The sequence below is a fragment of the Bison bison genome, unplaced genomic scaffold, assembly GCF_000754665.1.
Source record: "Bison bison bison isolate TAMUID 2011002044 unplaced genomic scaffold, Bison_UMD1.0 scf7180017864041, whole genome shotgun sequence".
Taxonomy (NCBI): Eukaryota; Metazoa; Chordata; class Mammalia; order Artiodactyla; family Bovidae; genus Bison; species Bison bison.
Genome location: NW_011494613.1, coordinates 4,560,962 through 4,582,726, shown reverse-complemented (window position 1 = coordinate 4,582,726; position 21,765 = coordinate 4,560,962).

Here is a 21,765-nt window from a genome sequence, read left to right as displayed (position 1 = left end):
ATTTCAATAGTCCTGTATAAGGCAAACATCCATAATCACTAGTATTTAAATTTGTATTAATAAAGAAAACATAAAATCAGAGTATTCCAGAGGGAAAAAGTTATTCATGGGTTGACATAAAAGAGATACAATCTTATAGTATATCAGGTTCAATGGCTCTGTTTTTCACAGATCACTTTGAGTCCTTTTCTTCTGATTCAATGGACACTTTCTGTTTTGCTTTCTCCTCTGTCTAGGGCAGCACTCTGGTGTTCAATGAATATTCATGATGACTGATTTCTGCCCAGTGACAGCACTGCACTCAGACAGAGAGGTTCTCACTGCTCATTCAAAATCTGTAGACCAGAATTAAAAAATCAGCCTGGCTAATTCATGTGCTAAAAAATAATATGTTTACACAGGATGCTTATTTGGAATATACAGATCCACAAAATTCCTTTTAAAAGAATTTCAAACATAGCAATTATATTTTAAAAAGGGATTTGTATAATTAAAAGCAGCTTACCTACCTTCCCTTAATGTCAGGAAATTAGCCTCATACATGAAAGGACTCTGCATGCATTGTTTTCTAATTTAAGGGACAGTAAGAATCTTTAGATAGGTTTCTCTTTGACTGTTCACACATTAGAAAAGTACTCTGTATTAAGATTAGGTGGCCCATTGCTGAGGGATCTGGAAGAACTTCATGATGCCAGCACAGCAGCTGCAAGATAGTTAAATCAACACCTTACAAATAATCCAGCTACTTAATTGACATGCTGCAAATTTTAAAATCCAGAGAATGAAAATTTTCAGAATTCAGTCATTTATATATAAACTTGAAAACATTGCCTTGGATTCAGAATATTCCAGCTGAGTTGGAAATGTGAATACTGGCAAAACCAGTGTGCATTGGTGAGTTGAGATGTAAATGATCAGAGAATTTCAAATTTCTCAGTGAAAGGTTCTATTGCAAACAAAGCAAAGAGGTATAAAGTCTGTTGGTACCAGGTTGTGTGACCATTTGTAGTTATTTTTAAAATGTCATAACTCCCAGGGCTTTTTCATGTTAATCTGTATGTGTGTGTGTGTGTGTGTGTGTGTGTGTGTGTGTTATATGGTGTGTTTTGGTGGAGTTAGGAAGAGCATTTGTCAATAAATTCCTACTTTAATTATAAACAAAACCACACCAGAGTGGTATGGCTTAATTAGAAACCTGAGCCAGAGAGGATTAATTTGGGCCTATGTTCCCAGAAGGGCTTCCCTGATAGCTCAGTTGGTAAAGAATCTGCCTGCAATGCAAGAGACCCTGATTCAGTTCCTGGGTTGGGAAGATCCACTGGAGAAGGGATAGGCTATCCACTCCAGTATTCTTGGGCTTCTCTTGTGGCTAAGCTGGTAAAGAATCTGCCTGTAATGCACGAGACCTGGATTTGATCCCTGGGTTGGGAAGATCCCCTGGAGAAGGAAATAGCTATCCACTCCAGTATTCTGGCCTGGAGAGTTCCATGGACTGTGTAGTCCATGGGGTTACAAAGACTCGGATACGACTTGGGCAACTTTCACTTTCACATGTTCCCAGGTGGCGCTAGTGGTAAAGAATGGTAAAGAATCTGCCTGCCAATGCAGGAGATGCAAGAGACATGGGTTTGATTCCTGGGTCAAGAAGATCCCCTGGAGGAGGGCATGGCAACCCAGTCCAGTATTCTTGCCTTGAGAGCCCCATAGACAGAGGAACCTGGCAGGCTGCAGTCCACAGGGTCACAAAGAGTCAGACCTGACTGAAGTGACTTAACACGTATACTACATCTTATGTCTGTTTTCTCACAATTAAGAAAATAATTTTTAAAAAGTAAGGTTGTTTTAAAAAAGTCCACATTGTTATCTTTTGTCTCTCTTTGTTTTTTTTTTCTCCATACTAACTCATGATCCTCATTTTCATAAGCCAGTTGGTCAATGTTATTTTATATGTGGAAGAGGTTATTCCTAGAAAATTCTGGGGTTCTCTTCGATAATTCATCTTGTATAATATCTAAATAGAAAGGCCTTTGAAACCATGAACAGAAAGCGTTTATGTTTTTTGAGCATCTTTACTGAAATTACTTTTTACTTGACACTTGTAACTTACGGGATTTCAAAAGTAATAAATTCTGAATTTTCAGAAAATTAGAAGTATCAACATGCTAATAACTGAATTCTTTAAATTCTCAATAGTTTTAGGTCATAATTTTAATAACATGGAGTAGTTATCTAATTTTTCATAAGAAGCATGACTTTGTCTTCTAGCTTATATTTTCCTTGGTGAGGTAAAATCCATTTTCTTTTTTTCAAAAAATTTAACTTTAGGTCCTAAATTTTCCTGAAAATTTCCCTTATCTTATGTAGAATTTGATTTCATTCTTGGGTCTTAATCTGCTTGTTCAGTTATATACTCAGGCAACTTTGTGATTTAGAGACCTCTTATAAAACAGTCTGAAAAGGTCAGATTTTTGGTGTGCAGTTCAGAGAAGTTTCACAAAGTTTAAAGCACACATGAAAAGGTTATACATTTATAGGTGTTTTCCGTTTTAAGCACATTTCAGTATAGCCTATAATACAAATAAGTATAAAACAAGTCAATTTTTTATCCTTGATGGTCCTTAAAAATTACCCACTGGAAGTGTTTTTCTCTCTCCATGGAAGAAATCTGGGAGGACCCCAGGACTTTTCTGGTGGCTTTAACAGAGAGTCCTAAAGTCACATCAAGCTCTTGATAGTCTCAGCTCAAAAAATAGGTACCCAGTATCCAACATTCCTCAAAACTCTTTAGTGTGATTTAATATCAACTTTTCCTCCTCTCCCGGAAAGGAGCTAACCCTGAGGGTAGAGGGCAAGAAGCTTTTTGTTTGTCAACCAAAATTTCAGAAATGGATACCCAGTTGACATAGAAAAGGTGTTTATTTGGGGTTTGTTAGGACTGCAGCCTGGGAGACAGACTCAAGGAACACTTGAATTGTGTTCTGCCAGATTTGAAGATGAGGGAGGCTTATAAAGACAAAAACCCTGCAAGGTTATAGTTAGTTAAATGAGTTGTTTATCAAGAATTATAATTGGAGCTGGCAAGAATTAAGGGTGCTTATTAAGTAAGGATTGGTTGAGGTCAGAAATATATGCATAGTTAAACGGGGAGACCCTGAGAGATTGCAGTTGCTGCTAAGTCGCTTCAGTGGTGTCTGACTCTGTGCGACCCCATAGACGGCAGCCCACCAGGCTCTGCCGCTCTGGGGTTCTCCAGGCAAGAACACTGGAGTGGGCTGCCAGTTCCTTCTCCAATGCAGGAAAGTGAAAAGTGAAAGTGAAGTCACTCAGTCGTGCCCAACCCTTAGCAACCCCATGGACTGCAGCCTACCAGGCTCCTCCGTCCATGGGATTTTCCAGGCAAGAGTACTGGAGTGAGTTGCCATTGCCTTCTCTGGAGATTGCAGTTAGCAGGTATTTTTCTGAATACCACTGGTGGTGTCCTTGGGTTTGGTACAGTTCAGTGAAGTTCAAGTTCTCATTGTTGCAGGGACTGTCTGAGACCAGATCCTTAATGGCTATTTGACTCTTTTTGTATGCCTGAGCTGTGATTACTCCATTATAATTTCAATTTGTCATCATTCCTTATCCATTTGCTAGTTTTGGAGTGTGGCGGGTGGAGAGGAGGATCTGGGCATTTTTACTTGAACAGGAAGTGGCACAGGATGGTGGTATGCTGTAATGTAAGAGCCTACCAGTTAGCTTTTTTGACTGTAATGTAAGTGCCTGACACTAAGCTTTTGATTGTGGAGGCATACATTTCAAAGACATCCATCTTAAATAAACCCATTTTCAACACTAGATACTTACAGAGCTAATTGGTCTACTCATGTAGTTCCTCCTCTTTGGAAAGCTCTGGTTGACCTAGGTACCTGACTATTTGGCATCTTGCTTTTCCCTTCCCATGCTTTAATTCCTGCTCTTATGTTTTAAGTTCACCAATAAAGAGTGAACCTATGAAACCCTGGGCACCTCACCCTCAACCCCAGGAAATGCAGTACCCCAGGTCTACAGTCTCTCCATGTCTACCCATGATGCCTCAGGCATGCTGTGTATTCCCCAGGACCTGTCAGTAATGAACCTTGTTTTTTCTAGTTCCCTAATGGTTGTTGTTGAAGTGCATCTTGAAATCATAAGAACCCCAAGGGCCAGACCGGCTGCAACATTGGCTTCAGTGGGGTAAACATCTGTGGCAGCTCTGCACAGCTAGTTCTAGCCTAGGTGACTGTCCCAGGCATTTCTAGTGATGGCATCACTGTTGATAGGCTGATAAGATCTGAAGCATGTGCTCTTTGGGCTTGGCAGACAGGTAAGGCTGCCCTAACCCTGCAGACACTTTTGTGGGCACTTCATGCCTCCCTCATGGACTCCTCTGCCTCTGGGTTGCTAGTTCTCAGACAGCTCCTTCCTTTAAGACCTTGGATGGCGTGTCACTGCTCCTTCTTTCTGGGCAGAATTTTGATGTGTAGGACTTAAAACAATGTCAGGCTGTTTCACCAGAATAGTCCACATCTGGTCCACAGGAAATTCTCCCACATTCTTGGATCCACTGTGGGAAGCCAGCGCTGTTTCTTTCTGGATTAAGTAGCAGATCTTCAGTTTTCAGTGGCCAAAGTGTTAACCATCTTGTCACTCTTTCTCCCCAGATTTTCTGGCAGGAGTGTCACTGTGTTTCCCAACCAGACAACAAAGTGACAGTATTTTGTCATAGACAACAAGGACTGATGAGATCACGAACCATTTGTTGTATATAATTTGCAGTAATTGACTCAATGAAGACATGGAAGTAACTTTAAGATAATTTTTTATAATGAGATTTTACCTTAACTAGAAATATTCAGGACTCTGCTTAGGGCTTCCCAGGTGGCTCAGTGGTAGAGAATCCACCTGCCAATGCAGGAGATGCCAGAGACATGGGTTCTATCCCTGGATTGGGAAGATCCGCTGAAGTAAGAAATGGCAACCCACTCCAGTATTCTTGCCTGGAGAATTCCATGGACAGAGAAGCCTGGCAGGCTGCAGTCCGTGGGGTCTCAAAGAGTCGGACAGCACTGAGCGCAGAACACGCACTGTTTGCATGGTTTGGGATGGTGGATTACAGATAAATCATAGAAGGGATGATCTCTGTAAAACTGATCATGTTAAGCTGATGTCCCACCATGGTTTCAGGTATGCCAAGATGTTGATCCCCTCATTCCCAAGGTTGTCAGGAGGGACTTGGCACAAATTTTATTATCTTCTGTGTATGTAATAAAAATGTTGGGAAGACTTGTACTATACTTAATGTTAATGAAAGAAACATTAACATGAAGGTTGAAAATCAATTAAAAAAATTGAACTTAGCAAAATTTCATTATGGGCTCTGGATATGCAAATTGCTATTAGTAATTACTATGATGAGTGATATCCAGTGTCAACTCTATACAAATGTCAGCAATTAACAGTATATATTATATGTTTTTGTCATCTCCAATGCTGACTGGTTTCTACTTGTTTTGAAAATATGTCACTCTTATTCAGGAAGACCTATAATCTGTCAGCATCAATCATTTTCAGATTCTGCTACACAGGGTTTAGGTGGCAGGTTTTACAGTGCTAGCCAAAGTTTAAAGTCTCTTATTTGATGACACAAAAATTCTGTCACATAGATAATTAGCAATGATCATGTACCTTTGCTAAATCTTTGGATTTACAAGTCATTTTCATTCATATTATTCTCATCTAATCATATTTCTACATGAAATATTGGGCTTAGTTTCAGCAAAATTGTCCAACTAGATTAAAATTTGTTCATATTTTATGGAAATGAAATATTTTCTTCATTGTTTTCATCATGATGTGTACAAAAGATATTTATTTCCTTGATTTTATTTCTGCTGAGATGCTAAAGGTAATGACTAAGTGTAATCAAAGTGTTTATGTCTTCTAGTAGATCAAATATGGAAACATTTGAAATTTTTAATATACTTTGATATTAAAAAAAGAACTCTACATTTCTTTTGCCATGGATACCATTGAATTACCCTGCTCGAACCCAGATTCAATTCTGTTAAAATTTTCTAATTAGGGCCGTGAAGTTAAGAATATCTTTTCCTACCTTATTCTTCTAAGGAGATTGAAGGAGTGTCTCAGTGACAGCTCCTAAAATTTTAGAGAGGGAATAGAGTTCCGGAGTGAATGATTTGGTTCTCATAAAAGAATCTTAAAAATTGTGGAAGATGGAGAGTTCACTAAGTTTGACTTGTTCATTTTCCCCTCTGATTCAGAATTATTTCCAGATAGAAACGTAGTTGAACGGACTGGCAGGTGTAGGGAACTACCGTCAGGTGGGATGCTTTGAATGTAAAGATGAACATGCTTTCCATTTTCTTCCTATTCTTAAGAGTGATGCAGAATCTTGATGCACAAAGTAGGCTCATAAGATGTTTATTGATTGAATGAACTAAAATTTGTAAATCCTATGTATGCTGCCTTTAAACGACACACAAATAATGACGTACTCTATTCAGTAGTCCCGTGACATCAAATACTTCCCAAATTGTGTCATTTAACTTAAATGTTTTGATGATTTTAGATATAATTAAAGAAGTATATATGTATATATATATGTATATAATGCCTGATACAGATTATCAACAAAATAAGTTGCATTCATTGAACAATCCTTTACATAGTTTCTCCATAATGTAATAAACATTACCTTCTCTCATCAGTTTTAACACTTATTCAGTGTATAAAATCACAAAGTCCAAATAATGCAGCTTGGAATATACCCTGGCAGCTTTGCAAGTATACTCTAGTGGCCCAAACAGATAGTGTGAAAAAGGCACCATAAACCTTAGTTCTTATTGATCAGCAATTACATTTTCACAGTGAGAGCAGCAAGAAAATTCAGAACTTAGGTGTCTTTTTAACATGTCTTCTTAACATGTACATGAGTCATGAGATGAAAAAATTGAGAGATTTAATGAAAACTAGGACTTCTCAGAGAAGTATAACGATAATGACCATCTTTTCTATACAGTCATTATGTTCTCAAAGGCACAAAAGGCAGGCTTGATTTTATACTTGAGCATACTTACCACAATAGACGTCTTAGACTGAAGAGTTGGAGTTTACTTTATTTACAGGGGGAGTCAGTGACACAGGCACATTTTCCGGGGAAACCGAGCCTGAGATGGGTATTTACATGCCGAAAGTTTGTTGGGAAGTAATCCAGGGGATTGACAGCTGTGGGGTAGTGAAGGAGGTGAGACTGAGCAGAGGTCAAACTCCAGTGCAGTTGTGTGATGGTTTTTATGTGTCAGCTTTACTGGGCCATTACTTTGCCAACAAAGGTCCGTCTAGTCAAGCCTATGGTTTTTCCAGTGGTCACGTATGGATGTGAGAGTTGGACTGTGAAGAAGGCTGAGTGCTGAAGAATTGATGCTTCTGAACTGGGTGTTGGAGAAGACTCTTGAGAGTCCTTTGGACTGCAAGGAGATTCAACCAGTCCATCCTAAAGGAGATCAGTCCTGGGTGTTCATTGGAAGGACTGATGCTGAAGCTGAAACTGCAATACTTTGGCCACCTCATGCGAAGAGTTGACTCATTGGAAAAGACTCTGATGCTGGGAAGGACTGGGGGCAGGAGGAGAAGGGGATGACAGAGGATGAGATGGCTGCGTGGCATCACTGACTTGATGGACATGAGTTTGAGTAAACTCCGTGAGTTGGTGATGGACAGGGAGGCCTGGCGTGCTGCGATTCATGGGATCGAAAAGAGTCAGACACAACTGAGTGACTGAACTGAACTGAACTTACTGGGCCACAGGGTACCCAGATGTTTGGCTAAACCTTATCCTGAGTATGTCTGTCAGAGTGTTTCTGGATGAGATAGTGTTTGAATTAGTGGACCCAGTAAAGCAGAGTACCCTTCCCAATGCAAGTTGACCTTATCCAGTCTGTCGAAGACCTGAATAGAACAAAAGGCAAAAGAAAGGAGAACTGATTTGTTTTCTGCCTATTTAATTTGGGACATCAGTATTCTCCTTCTATTGGACTGAGATTTAGAGTATCAGCTCCTTTGGTTCTTAGGCCTTCAGACTCAGACTGAAGTATACCACTGTCTTACCTGGGTCTCCACCTTGAAAATGGCAGGTTAACGGACTTCTTGGCTCCCATAATCTTGTGAGGCAACTCATTATGATAAATTGTCATATATGTGTGTATATCTATTTATCTATATATATCTCTCCTATTAGGTTTATTTCTCTGGAGAACATTGACTAATTCTAGTTCTAACAGGGGCCTCCATTGATCCCACAGAGAATTCTGGAGCAAGGGTGGCACTTGAGAATTGGCCCTAATTAAGACACCATAGCTGAACCTTTGTGCCCCTAGGGAAGAGGTATGATTTTGAGTGAGGTGACTCTCTTTGAGAAAGAAAAATGTGGGAAAGGGACTCAGCTGAAAGCTGTGGGCTGCCAACACCCTCAGCGGTTGGGAGAGGAGTGATTCGGTCCTGGAGTAGGAATCTGGGCCTTGCACAGTGGTATCTACTACCGTGAAAGTACGTGTGCATGCTCAGTCATGTTAGACTCTTTGCAACCCCATGGATTGCAGCCCATCAGCTGCACGGAATTTTCCAAATCAGAATACTGGTGTGTGCCAAGTCACTTCAGTCGCTTTGTGACCCCGTGGACTGTAGCCCACAAGGCTCATCTGTCCATGGGATTCTCCAGGCAATAATACTGGAGTGGGTTGCCATTTCTTTCTCAATTACTGGAATGGGTTACCATTTCCTAGTCCAGGGGATCTTCCCAACCCAGGAGTTGAACCGGAGTCTCCTGTGTCTTCTGCAGTGGCAGGCGGATTCTTTACCACGGCACCACCTGGGAAGCCCATCTGCTATTGTGGGTTATCATATGAGAAGTCAGTGGAGAGAAGTATATCTGGAAGTGCAGTGGCTATGTCAGACTCAGAAGCCACCGCCATTCTCAAAGCAGTGTTTGTGGAGGAATTGTAACCGAGCAGGACCCTGTGGGTACCTCTGTCAAGTTTATAATTAACCCCTCTATCTGAACCTTTATTTCTTTTGTTATTTAAAACTTGTTCTCCTCAAGATTGAGGAGAATCAAAGAAAAGGAGGGGAATTGTAACCAAGCAGAGCAGGACCCTATGGGACCTTCCTGCTGCTGCTGCTGCTGCTGCTGCTGCTAAGTCACTTCAGTCGTGTCTGACTGTGCGACCCCACAGATGGCAGCCCACTAGGCTCATCTGTCCCTGGGATTCTCCAGGCAAGAATACTGGAGTGGGTTTCCATTTCTTTCTCCAACGCATGAAAGTGAAAATTGAAAGTGAAGTCTCTTAGTTGTGCCTGACTCTTAGCGACCCCATGGACTGCAGCCTACCAGGCTCCTCTGTCCATGGGATTTTCCAGGCAAGAGTCCTGGAGTGGGTTGCCATTGCCTTCTCCGGGGACCTTCCTGGGACAGGCCTTACTCCATTTCCTCTGCTTTAGCTTCTCTGGGACATATCTAGATGATAGTATTTGATGCAGATTTCCTAAGTTGTTTTGCAGAAGTGAAAACCACCCCACCAGTGGAAGAATTACTTGACTACTGTGAGTACCTATAGCCCCAGGCCTCCTGGAGCCCAAGGACTGATAATGTTAATCCCTGTGAAAATGTCACCACCTGCTGCCTCCCCATCAGCCAGTCAGTGAACTGTGCAGGAGCTGATCACATCACTCTCATCGGCCCTTTAAAAATATTTTACTGAAACTCTGTGGGAAGCTTGAGGCTTTTCAGGACATGAGCCACCTCCTGTCCTTGCAATAAACCTTTCTCTGCTCAAAAAAAAAAAAAAGCAATGGAGGATATGGGTTCAACAAGTAGCCTCTTTTAGTTCCTCAAAACCTCAGTATATTATCTTTTGTAATCCTTTTGGAATTTAAAGTTGGAGTTTTGAGAGATATAGAACCTTTTCTAATAGATGTTGATTTTTTTTTTTTTTGATCAATTACTTTGTTAGGCATGATTCAGTATGGGATTACAACAATAAAAAAGAATTAAGATTTGCCCTAGGTTATTGACAACATATTAAAGTGAATTTTCAGTAGTGGAACAGCAAGCATTTTGCCAGATTATGGGTGAAGGATGGACTTATTTCCATTTTGAAGAGTTGGTTTTCAGTGCCTCCCATATCCCACTGCATAGATGGTTAACACACTCCCTATTCTCAGTTATCTTTGACACTTTCATCAGATATGTATCTCTTTTGAAGTCTCTGAACTAGCAGGGAGTAATTATACTAGCACTTCTCTAGCATTTTGCAGTTTACAAAGTGCAGTATACCTTCATCATTATTAGCAAATAAGAAAACAGAGACCCAAAGAAGTTGCATAGTCCACTCAAGTTCTACCAGCAGAAAGTGATAGAATCAGCGTTTCAACACAATGTGGTCTCCCTGTTTGACTCTGATCACCTTGTGGAACTACAAGGGGATGACAGGAGGATACTTGTTGAGCTCATATCCTCCTACCAGGTGAATCCCCTTTGTCCGTACTTTTCCTAACACCATGGAAGTATTTAGTGAAATTATGAGAAAGAGTATTATATATGTGTGTGTGAGAGAGAGAGAGAGAGAGAGAGTGAGAGAGAGAGATTGATAAAGCTTATTATAAAATATTTCCTTATCTTTTTTCAATTCAAGTGTTCAGTTCAGTTCAGTCGCTCAGTCGTGTCTGACTCTTTGTGACCCCATGAATCGCAGCACGCCAGGCCTCCCTGTTTATCACCAACTCCCTGACTCCACCCAAACCCATGTCCATTGAGTCAGTGATGCCATCCAACCATCTCATCCTCCGTCGTTCCCTTCTCTTGCCTTCAATCTTTCCCAGCATCAGGGTCTTTTCAAATGAGTCAGCTCTTCGCATCAGGTGGCCAAAGTATTGTAGTTTCAGCTTCAACATCAGTCCTACCAATGAACACCTAGGACTAATCTCCTTTAGGATGGACTGGTTGGATCTTCTTGCAGTCCAAGGGACTGTCAAGAGTCTTCTCCAACACCACAGTTCAAAAGCATCAATTCAAGTGTGTTTCCTTTGAATTTGTTTTCTAGATGAAGAAAATTTACTCTTACCTCCTCTACTCCTCATGTTTTATTTCCTTTTTCACAAAGTCCTGTTTTCTAATCTTGTTGCTCTAACCATATCCTGCCTTTCTCTTAGAGCCTGGAGATCAAACTGGAGGTCTGAAGTTTTATTTCTTGTACCCACAACCTCGCAAAGGAAAAACCATTGCCAAATGTAGTCGAAAGATTACTGTCTTAAAAACCTTTTCTTTTGAGGTAATTGCAGATTTACTTACACTTGCAAGAAACGGTGCAGACAGGTCTAGTGTGCCTTCTTGCAGTCTTCCCTGGTGTAACATCTTGTGTACCTATAGCACAGTAGCACAGCCAGGCTTACTTTTTATAATTTGCTTGATGTTCTTGCTAAAGAATCCATTTTGTACTGTGTGGCTAATTCATTCACTTGTCAGAGGCAGTCAGTTCAGTTCAGTCACTCAGTCGTGTCCGACTCTTTGCAACCCCATGGACTGCAGCACACCAGGCCTCCCTGTCCATCACCATCTCCCGAAGTTTGCTCAAACTCATGACCATTGAGTCAGTGATGCCATCCAACCATCTCATCCTCTGCCGTCCCCTTCTCCTCCTGCCTTCAATCTTTCCCAGCATCAGGGTCTTTTCAAATGAGTCAGTTCTTTGCATCAGGTGGCCAAAGTACTGGAGCTTCAGCTTCAGCATCAGTCCTTCCAATGAATGTTCAGGAGTGATTTCCTTTAGGATTTACTGGTTTGATCTCCTTGCAGTCCAAGAGTCAGAGGCAATAGAGTGATTGTAATCTTTGGAGTCAGAACTAAGTTTAAATGTGAAATCACTGATTGGAAGTTAGAAAAATTGCTTCACTTTAGTTTCCTGTTTTGTGCAGTTATTGTCTTAGTATAAAAACATGTCATAAAAAGCAAGTTGTATTGAGTGTAAAATCTATGTAAATTATAAAGACCTATGCAAATGATGGCTTTTATTATTATAGTTTATTGCATACTGTACCTAACAGGATGGTTGGGGGTAATATAGACAGCAGTTTCTTGCCCATTGTTTTACCAAGGAGAAATTAAATAAAATTATTTATACAGTTTCTTTCAAAGCCATGGTGGTTAAAATCTATTATGTTATGCTTTTTCTGTTTTATAAATCAATTATAAGAAAAATATCTGGAGGAAGTAACAAAAAATCAAAGTTAAGATCATTATTTTGCAATTTCCAGAGCTGCCCATTTCTTTATTTTTTTAGATAAGTAAGACATTTTACCTTCTAAATAATCAGATAATCTTTTTCACTTACATAAGAGGTCTCAGGTCACATCACTGGCCATTGATTTAGATATTCATCCTTAAATAGTATCTTTTATGTGGAGACCATGTGACAGAAATCTCTCATTTCTCTATTAATAATTTTATGCTGTTTCTAGGTTACTTTTTTTTTTAAACTAGTGAACATTGAATTTTATAATAGCATGATTATTCTCCTTTAATTGCCTATTTGGTGGGTCAGAAACAGATGTGTAACCCATCTTAAGAACTTTGTGAGGGGATGGAACTTCTTGGCAAGCATTTTTTTTTTTTTTTTTTTAGTACTAAACTTACTCATGTGGAGAAGGCAATGGCACCCCACTCCAGTACTCTTGCCTGGAGAATCCCATGAACGGGGGAGCCTGGTGAGCTGCAGTCCATGGGGTTGCTAAGAGTCAGACACGACTGAGTGACTTCACTTTCACGCGTTGGAGAAGGAAATGGCAACCCACTCCAGTGTTCTTGCCTGGAGAATCCCAGGGACGGGGGAGCCTGGTGGGCTGCCGTCTCTGGGGTGGCACAGAGTTGGACACGACTGAAGCGACTTAGCAGCAGCAAACTTACTGATGGTGCCAATTTTCTCTCCTGCCCTCATTTTCCCTTCATCTCCATTTCTTTATTTCTTGCTTTATATTTTTAAGCCTCCTTAAATCCTTTATGGTGCAAGGTATGTTGACATAAATAAATAATATCAGAGTCTTAACTTCAGCCCATGAAGATATACAGACCACTCACGTAGCTGTGCTTATGTAGTACGTGCTGCCTTGCACAAGGAATTTAGTGGTTGCTCCAACATGCTGTCCACAGACAGTTTACAATTCATGAGCCTAAAATTAAACTGATGTCCTGAAAATCCTCTCAAAGGGAAAATGTGTTTTAAACTTCAGTTGTAAACATGATAACTAATTGTGGGTAATAGCATTCTGGAAGGTAAATAATTATGTTAAAGTATTATCATGTGATTTCACAATGCAAGGGGCTCAGCCCTGTGAGCAAATATTAAAATGTAAAGTATGAAGCAAACACAGACAGATTTGTCAATTTTATATGTTTGAACAATCAGGTTTGCTGCTCAATGTTGCCATAGTAACCAAGCTGCCTATGTGAAGTAAGCAACTAAATTTCATTGCTCCTTGGTGTAAAAATAGCAGCTGTTAATGGTTCTTCTCTCTGTTTGAGCACATCATAAAAAAATTTAAATATACCCCCACACACTGTTATTCCAATCCCAAGCTAAAGCTGATGGTCAGTGAGGGTGACCAGCCTTTTCAGTTTGCCTGGGACTGAGGGGTTTCCCAGCACATAAGACTTCTGGGGCTAAAACCAGGACAATCCTGGAAAAACTGGGATAGCTGATCATGCCAGCAGCCCTCCTCAGTAGCTAGAGTCACATTTTATGTTGCCCACAGGCACAACTTATTTTGTGGAATAAAGTAAGTTATAAGCAGGAAAAAGGTCAGATGAAATGCTATTTGGGGATATTATGCAGCCTACAGGAAGGAGAGTCTGGAGGCAGGGAGGCCAGTTAGAAGGCTGGTTCAGAAGTTCCAGTGTGAGGTAATACAGATCTGAAATGGCCCCTCACTTGAATAAATGTGCCATGTCACACCCTAGTGTGTGATTATAAAATAAGGCTATTCTTCCTTTCTCTAAAATTAGGATGAGATACAGGACTATTAAGGCTTCTCAGGTGGCTCAGTGGTAAAGAATCCGCCTGCCAATACAGGAAATGCAGGTTTGTTTGGAATATCACCTGGGGAAGGAAATGGCAACCCACTCCAGTATTCTTGTCTGGAGAATTCCACAGACAGAGGAGCCTGAAAGGCTACTGTCCATGGATTGCTAAGAGTCAGACACAGCTTACTAAACAAGAACAACAATGGGCCTGTTAACTTGATTGTTGTTGTTGTTCAGTCACTAAGTTGTGTCTGACTCTTTGTGACTCTATGGACTGCAGCCTGCCAGACTCCTCTGTCCTCCATTATCTCCTGCAGTATGCTCAAATTCATGTCCATTGAGTTGGTGATACTGTCTAGCCATCTCACCCTCTGCTGTTCTCATCTACATTTGCCTTCAGTCTTTCACAGCATTAGGGTCTTTTCCAATGAGTTGGCTGTTTGCATCAGATGGGCAAAGTATTGGAGTTTCAACTTCAGCATCAGTCTTTCCAATGAATATTCAGGGTTGATTTCCTTTAGCGTTGGCTAGTTTGATCTCCTTGCTGTCCAAGCGACTCTCAAGAGTCTTCTGCAGCACCCCAATTCAAAAGCATCAGTTCTTCAGTGCTCAGCCTTCCTTATGGTCCACCTCTCACATCCATACATGACTACTGGAAAAGCCATAGCTTTGACTATATGGACCTTTGTTGGCCAAGTGATGTCTCTGCTTTTTAATATGCTCTCTAGTTTTGTCATAGCTTTCCTCTGAAGGAGAAAGTCTCTTTTAATTTCATGGCTGCATTCATGGTCTGAAGTGATTTTGGAGCTTGGAAAAATAATACCTGTCACTTTTTATTTGTCTGCCACTTACTTATTTATTGTCACTGAAAAATAACATTTTTCCCCTTCTCATTTGCCATGAAGTGATGGGATCAGATGCCATGATTTTAGTTATTAGATGTCTCCAAAGGTATGCCTCATGTAGGCCCACAAATCAGCCTGTTTGCTGTCATATGACATCTGCTTTGTGCTGCCCTGATGCCCCCTGTCCATGCCTACTCCCTACAAAAGTGTTTTTGCTGCTGCCAATCATGAGATGCCAGTGCCTATGCTGAGAGTGCTCCCTTTGTATGCTTCCAAAGCCACTGCTTTCTTGGAGTGGTAAACATTGCTGTTAATATTTTTCACTTTTTAATTTTATTGAAGTATGGTTGATTTACAATGCTGTATTAATTTCTGCTGGATGGCAAAGTGACTCAGTTATACATGTATATTCTTTTCCATTGTGGTTCATCACAGGATGCTGAATATAGTTCCTGTGCTGTACTGTAGGACCGTGCTGTTTATACATTCCGTATATAATAGTCTGTACCTGCTGGCACTTCTGGTTAGAGTGGCATCCTCTCCAACTCTGGGTCACACTTAGTCACTTTGACTCCAGTCCAGCTCTACTCGTGCCAGAGTCACAGAATCTCTCACCTTTTTCTCCAAAGGGACTCAGAGCCAACTCAAGAGAAGGGCCAGTGAGATTCTATCCCTTCCAGGGCCCTCATCTTTCTTCCAGCCCATCTCCAGTAGAACTCTTTCTTCCTCTCTATTTACAAAGCCAAAGCTCCCAAGTTTATTAGTAAAGGTAACCGGTTGGAATGAGGGGAATGAAAAGGAAGAAACGAGACGTTGTTAATAATTTTTGAGCAAGGACTCAGACTGCCAGAATCACTGTTTCACAGACATTGTTAAGGATAGAGTGGCATTCTTTTTTTAAATTGAAGTATGGTTGATTTATAACATTAGATTAATTTCGTGTATACCACATAGTGATTTGATGTTTTTTTTTTTTTTTACATGACTGAGTGAATTCATTTTCACTTTCTTTCAAGAACTATAGATAATATTCTGAGTAAAGTCCTTTGAGCTGTTTTGCAGATACTTAAAACTCAAAGGGAAATTTGAGTTGATGTTTTTATAGATTATGGTCCGCGTAAAGTTATTATAAAATATTAGCTATATTCCCTGTGCTGTACACTACATCCTTGTACCTAATTTTATACCTAGTAGTTCATACCTTCAGTCCCTTTCCCCTATCTTTCCCCTCTCTCTACCCCTCTCCTCACTGGCAACAATTAGTTGGTTCTCTGTATTTGTTTCTATTTTGTTACATTCATTTATTTAATGTATTTTTTTAGATTCCACATAAAGGTGAAAACATACTGTATTTGCCTTTCTCTATCAGCCTTATTTCACTAAGAATAATATTTCATTATACGTGTATGTGTGTATTTATGTATTGCACAGCATCACCTTTATCCATTCATCTGGACATTTAGGTTGCTTATGTCATTAATGGACATTTAGGTTGCTTCCACATCTTGACTACTTTGCATAATGCTGCTGTGAACATTGGGGTGTATGTATCTTTCTGATTTCGTGTTTTCATTTTCTTTGGTTATTTACCTAGGAGTGGAATTGCTGGATGATATGGCAGTTCTGTGTTTAGCTGTTTGGGAAAGCCCCATACTGTTTTCCACAGTAGCTGTACCAGTTTACATCCCGGGGTGGTGTATTTCACTGGTGCTTCTCATGGCCAGCGGCACAGATATTGTGGAGTGCCCTGGGACATACTTTTGCAGCATCTCCTTTTAAACAAATATGCACCACGCCCTAATTCACCACTAAATACAAGCTCTGGTGTAGGTCAAGACTGAAAACACAAGAAAGAAAGAGCTGCAGTTGCCTTTGTAGGAGAGAGCAGAGATTAGAGCTAGAGGCAGTGTGGACAACCGACTGCTCTGTCAGCCCACTTCAGATCTTCACTTTTCCCTTTGAATCATGCCTTCCTCTTGGATTTGTCTGTTATGTTACTGGTGCGTTTAGTAGCTCCTCCTTTTCCCCTCTCCCAGTGCTACAATTTCCTCTCCAATAGAACCCGGAGCAGAGGGAGGCATGAGGTCAGCTGCTTAAGTCTTCTGGCCCAGTCCATAAGGCAGTGAAATACAGTGGCTAAAATCCTGGGTGCAGACTGTGTGGTTAATACATCCTAGTTTTTTCCTCTCTGCCTTGACTTCCTTCTTTTTAAAACAGGGATTAAGAATCACAAGTACGTAATAGAGCCAAGTGAGAATCATATAAATTACTATGTGCACAGCAGTTAGAATAGAGTCAGGACGTAGGGAGCACCGGGCGTTTGCTGTTACTGTCAAGCCAGTTGTTTGGAGCAGCTGTGCAGTCTCATGTGGCGGAGACCACTCACCAGGGCCAGGCGTTCCACAGACTCCAAGCGAAGTGAAAGTCGCTCAGTCGTGTCCGACTCTTTGCGACCCCATGGACTATCATGGAATTCTCCAGGCCAGAATACTGGAGTGGGTGGCCTTTCCCTTCTCCAGAGGATCTTCCCAACCCAGGGATCGAATCCAGGTCTCCTGCATTGCAGGCAGATTCTTTACCAGCTGAGCCACCAGGGAAGCCCAAGAATACTGGAGTGGGTAGCCTATCCCTTCTCCAGGGGAACTTCCCGACCCAGGAATCGAACCGGAGTCTCCTGCATTGCAGGCAGATTCTGGACCACTGAGCTATCCGAGACAACACAAAAGCTAACGAAGGCCTTCTTTTAGGTGGAATCATTGAGGTCTTTACAAGGATGGCTATAGCTGATGATGTGTAGGAGTGATTCTTGTGTTAGCACTTTTTTGTTACCTACTTGTGCTTGGACTTCCCTTGTAGTTCAGCTGGTAAAGAATCTGCCTGCAGTGCAGGAGGCCTGGGTTCCATCCCTGGGTTGGAAAGATCCCCTGGAGAAGGGAAAGGTTACCCACTTCAGTATTTTGGCCTACAGAATTCCATGGACTGTATAGTCCATGGGGTCACAAAGAGTCGGACATGACTGAGCAATTTTCACTTCACTTCACTTACTTTTGATTAGAAACACAAATGATAATCAAGAACCCTTGCATTAATTTAATAACACCATGCTCTAATGCATAAACCAGATTAAAATATTCAGATTATATAAGTAAAAGAACATTTCCAGTCCTCCAAATTGTAATTTTGGTATGAAACACAAATTACCCAAGGCTTTGCCTATCTGCAGGTAAAAATGAAATTCACATCCATCATAAAATAATATTAACATAATATTATTATATATTTTAATACAAGGCTTCCCTGGTGGCTCAGTGGTAAAGAACCTGCCTGCCATTGCAGGAGATGTGGTTCGATCCATGGGTCAGGAAGATCCCCTGGAGAAGGAAATGACAACCCATTTCAGGATTCTTGCCTGGAAAATCCAGTGGACAGAGGAGCCTGGCAAGCTACAGTCCAAGGGGTCACAAAAGAGTCAGATACGACTTAACGACTAAACAACAATACAGCAACACAATAATAAAATAAAATGCATATGGATAATGTATGCACTACTGGTGGTGTAGCTCCACTTCTGCTAATTCCATGGAAGGTGTCTCATTTCAAGCATTTCTAGCCCACAGAGTGCCTCTCATGGACTTAGGAATAGGTCTCCTCAGGGTTTTCCACTTAATGTTTGCTACTCTGAGAGCATTTGAAACACTGTGTCACCATTGTGCTGCCCTACTGGCCTTTCTGAAAGAGTAAATCCCTTCCAGGAACATTGTCTTTCTAGCAGTCCTTGTGGTGGGTGAATAATATTCCCTTCCCCTATCCCTGAGTGGAAGCCGCGCGGTGGTCGGAGGAGGACTGGTGAGAGGAGCCTGCATCCACAGAGGCGAGGCTGCTTTATGGCAGAGCAGTGGCGATACTCACGCTCAGTGGTGGCTCTCCCAAGGAACCTCTCCTAAGCCTATGAATTACATGCTGTATTCTGCTGGCTCTATTTTCTTCCCCTGTTTACCTCCATGCAACACAAATATTGAGCTTACTCAAGCCAGGGGTGAGGAAAAACCTGTAAAGACCCAAGAATGGACACCTAGGCTGTTCCTGTCCTTATGTCTAATTAAATGCTGTTGCATATCTCCAGTGTTAGAGTCAATACTAGCTCTTGAGTAGGCCCACTTAATGCCATCATTAATCCCAGGGGGAGATGTTGATGACAGAAAGACAGTTTCTCTTTTTCTTGACAGCCAATCTGCATTTAATTTTTTCTTAATTTCTACTCATTCTGTTTAAAGTCTTAGTGGTGTTTACAGTTTATGGAAAGAATGCTTATAAGCTGTTCTTTCCTTAGGCAAGCTAAATGATGTTAAATGATGTTATTTTTCACACAGACATCAATTCTTTTTTCCAGGTTACTTTTGATGTTCTCCTTGGAGCTTACGGCAGTCCGTGTATATTGAGGTAGACCTCAGTTTACAAAATAAATGTATTGCTGAAGATTGTGTTCAAAATTCTCAAATTAAATCCTACTGTTCTTTTGACTCATTCATAAAATTGGAATTGTGTTTCCCTGGAGGTGGAGGGAAATCCCATAAAGATCTTAATTAAAACTTTTGTTAGAGAAGGGGTGAGCATCAAGGGTACTTTTGTGCTGTATTACAATACTTCCTAGGTTGTTAGTCTCAGTGTTGGCTAATTTGAGGTTTCACAATAAAACTAGAGTGTCTAAACATTTTCCACAGCCTTTTGGCATAGCAGAAAAATACTGGCTACCTTTCTAAGCTAGCTGTAGTACATTTGCTCGTTTAGCAGTCTTCGGCTTTTGGCCCAGGAGAGATGGTACCAAGAACCGCCCCTCCCCCACTTTTTTTTTAAAACAATGCCAGTTAGACCTGATGAATACATTTTAGATTTTTGAGGATAGCTGGATATTAAATACCCTGGTTCCATTGCCTCCATGAGAATATTCTTTTTTCTATTGTTGTTCTATTGTTGGGTTCTGAAAGGTGATAACACAATAAGAAGATGATACTGCTGAGAGTTGAATAACATTTATTCATCAGTCCAGAGATGTGATTTTCCCTTAACTTTATTAATGTGGTTTTGGTAAATTTTACATCTAGCTGATTGATTTTTGTTATAAAGAGAATGTTTATTTCTCGTGTGTGTGTGTGTGTGTGTGTGTGAATAGAGAGGAAGTAACTATACACTCAGCTATAGACCGTAAGCAGACAGGAGCTAAATATAACAACTGATAAGAATGAGAGGAAATACTGTATTTAGAGAACATCCTTGCTGAAAGTGCTAGATGGAAATAAGAAAAACAAGTGGCTATTATTTTCCTATAAATAACTTTCTAGTCACATTTCTCTTCTTGTCTAGCTTACTGTCCCACATCCACATTATTTTTTCTTTTCTTTTTTATTTTTTAGTGGCAGCCTGTGGAATCTTCTAGTTTTGGCATATGGGATGTTTAGCTGCAGCATGGGAATTCTGAGTTGTGGGATCTAGTTCCCTGACCAGTGGTCAAATCCAGGACCCCTGTATTGAGAGCTCGGAGTCTTAGCCACTTGAGCACCAGAGAAGTCCCTGTATTATCTTTTTATTAATCATATTTTTCAGCTTTTCTGTCCTCTACCACATGCCTGACTTCCTCAACTTACAGTCTTTCTGAGTGGGTGTTAAGTTAGACATCATGCACTTTCTGCATTTTGTGTTGACAGGTTTTAACCACATTTCTCAGTATGGTTGGCAACATTTAGCCTCTTCAAGGAATAAAATAGAAGAAACATGTTAAAGAGATGGCAAGAAGATGAAGGGATGACTGGGACAGGAGAGCAGAAAATGGGTGATAAAAATGAAAAGAAACAAGAAGTTCATTTTAGTCAGCGTGAGAGTGACTCTGAATAGACATTCGGAAAGCTCAAAATAATCTCCCTTACCCAATTGCTGTGGGACTTGACATTCCATGGAGATAGACTGATCCTGTGGGTTCACTCCATAGGCATCCTAATTTTTTTTCATTGATTTATAGTTGGTTTATAATGTTGTTCCAATCTCTCGGATCAGATGAGTCGCTCAGTCGTGTCCGACTCTTTGCGACCCCATGAATCACAGCACGCCAGGCCTCCCTGTCCATCACCAACTCCCGGAGTTCACCCAGACTCACGTCCATCTAGTCAGTGATGCCATCCAGCCATCTCATCCTCTGTCGTCCCCTTCTCCTCCTGCCCCCAATCCCTCCCAGCATCAGAGTCTTTTCCAATGAGTCAACTCTTCGCATGAGGTGGCCAAAGTACTGGAGTTTCAGCCTGTTGTGTTGCACTTCTAGTAATCTAATGCCCATCCTAAGTCATACTAAAAGGATGAGAGAGAGAACCTACAGGCTCTGGGTTCTACTAAGCATATGGCGAAACATACATGGCATCAGATTGGCCAGTTTCTAACATCCCCAACTGTGATGGAGCCGAATGCTATGCCTTGGCTCAGAGAGGATCTTGAGATGACTCTGCTCAGTTCCTCACTGGGTCCTGAGGATTTTCCTCCTTCTTAACACCATTAAGTTCAGATCATTCAGTCGCTCAGTCGTGTCCGACTCTTTGCGACCCCATGAATCCCAGCACTCCGGGCCTCCCTGTCCACCACCAACTCCCGGAGTTCAACCAGACTAACGTCCATCGAGTCAGTGATGCCATCCAGCCATCTCATCCTCTGTCGTCCCCTTCTCCTCTTGCCCCCAATCCCTCCCAGCATCACAGTCTTTTCCAATGAGTCAACTCTTCGCATGACGTGGCCAGAGTACTGGAGTTTCAGCTAGAGCATCATTCCTTC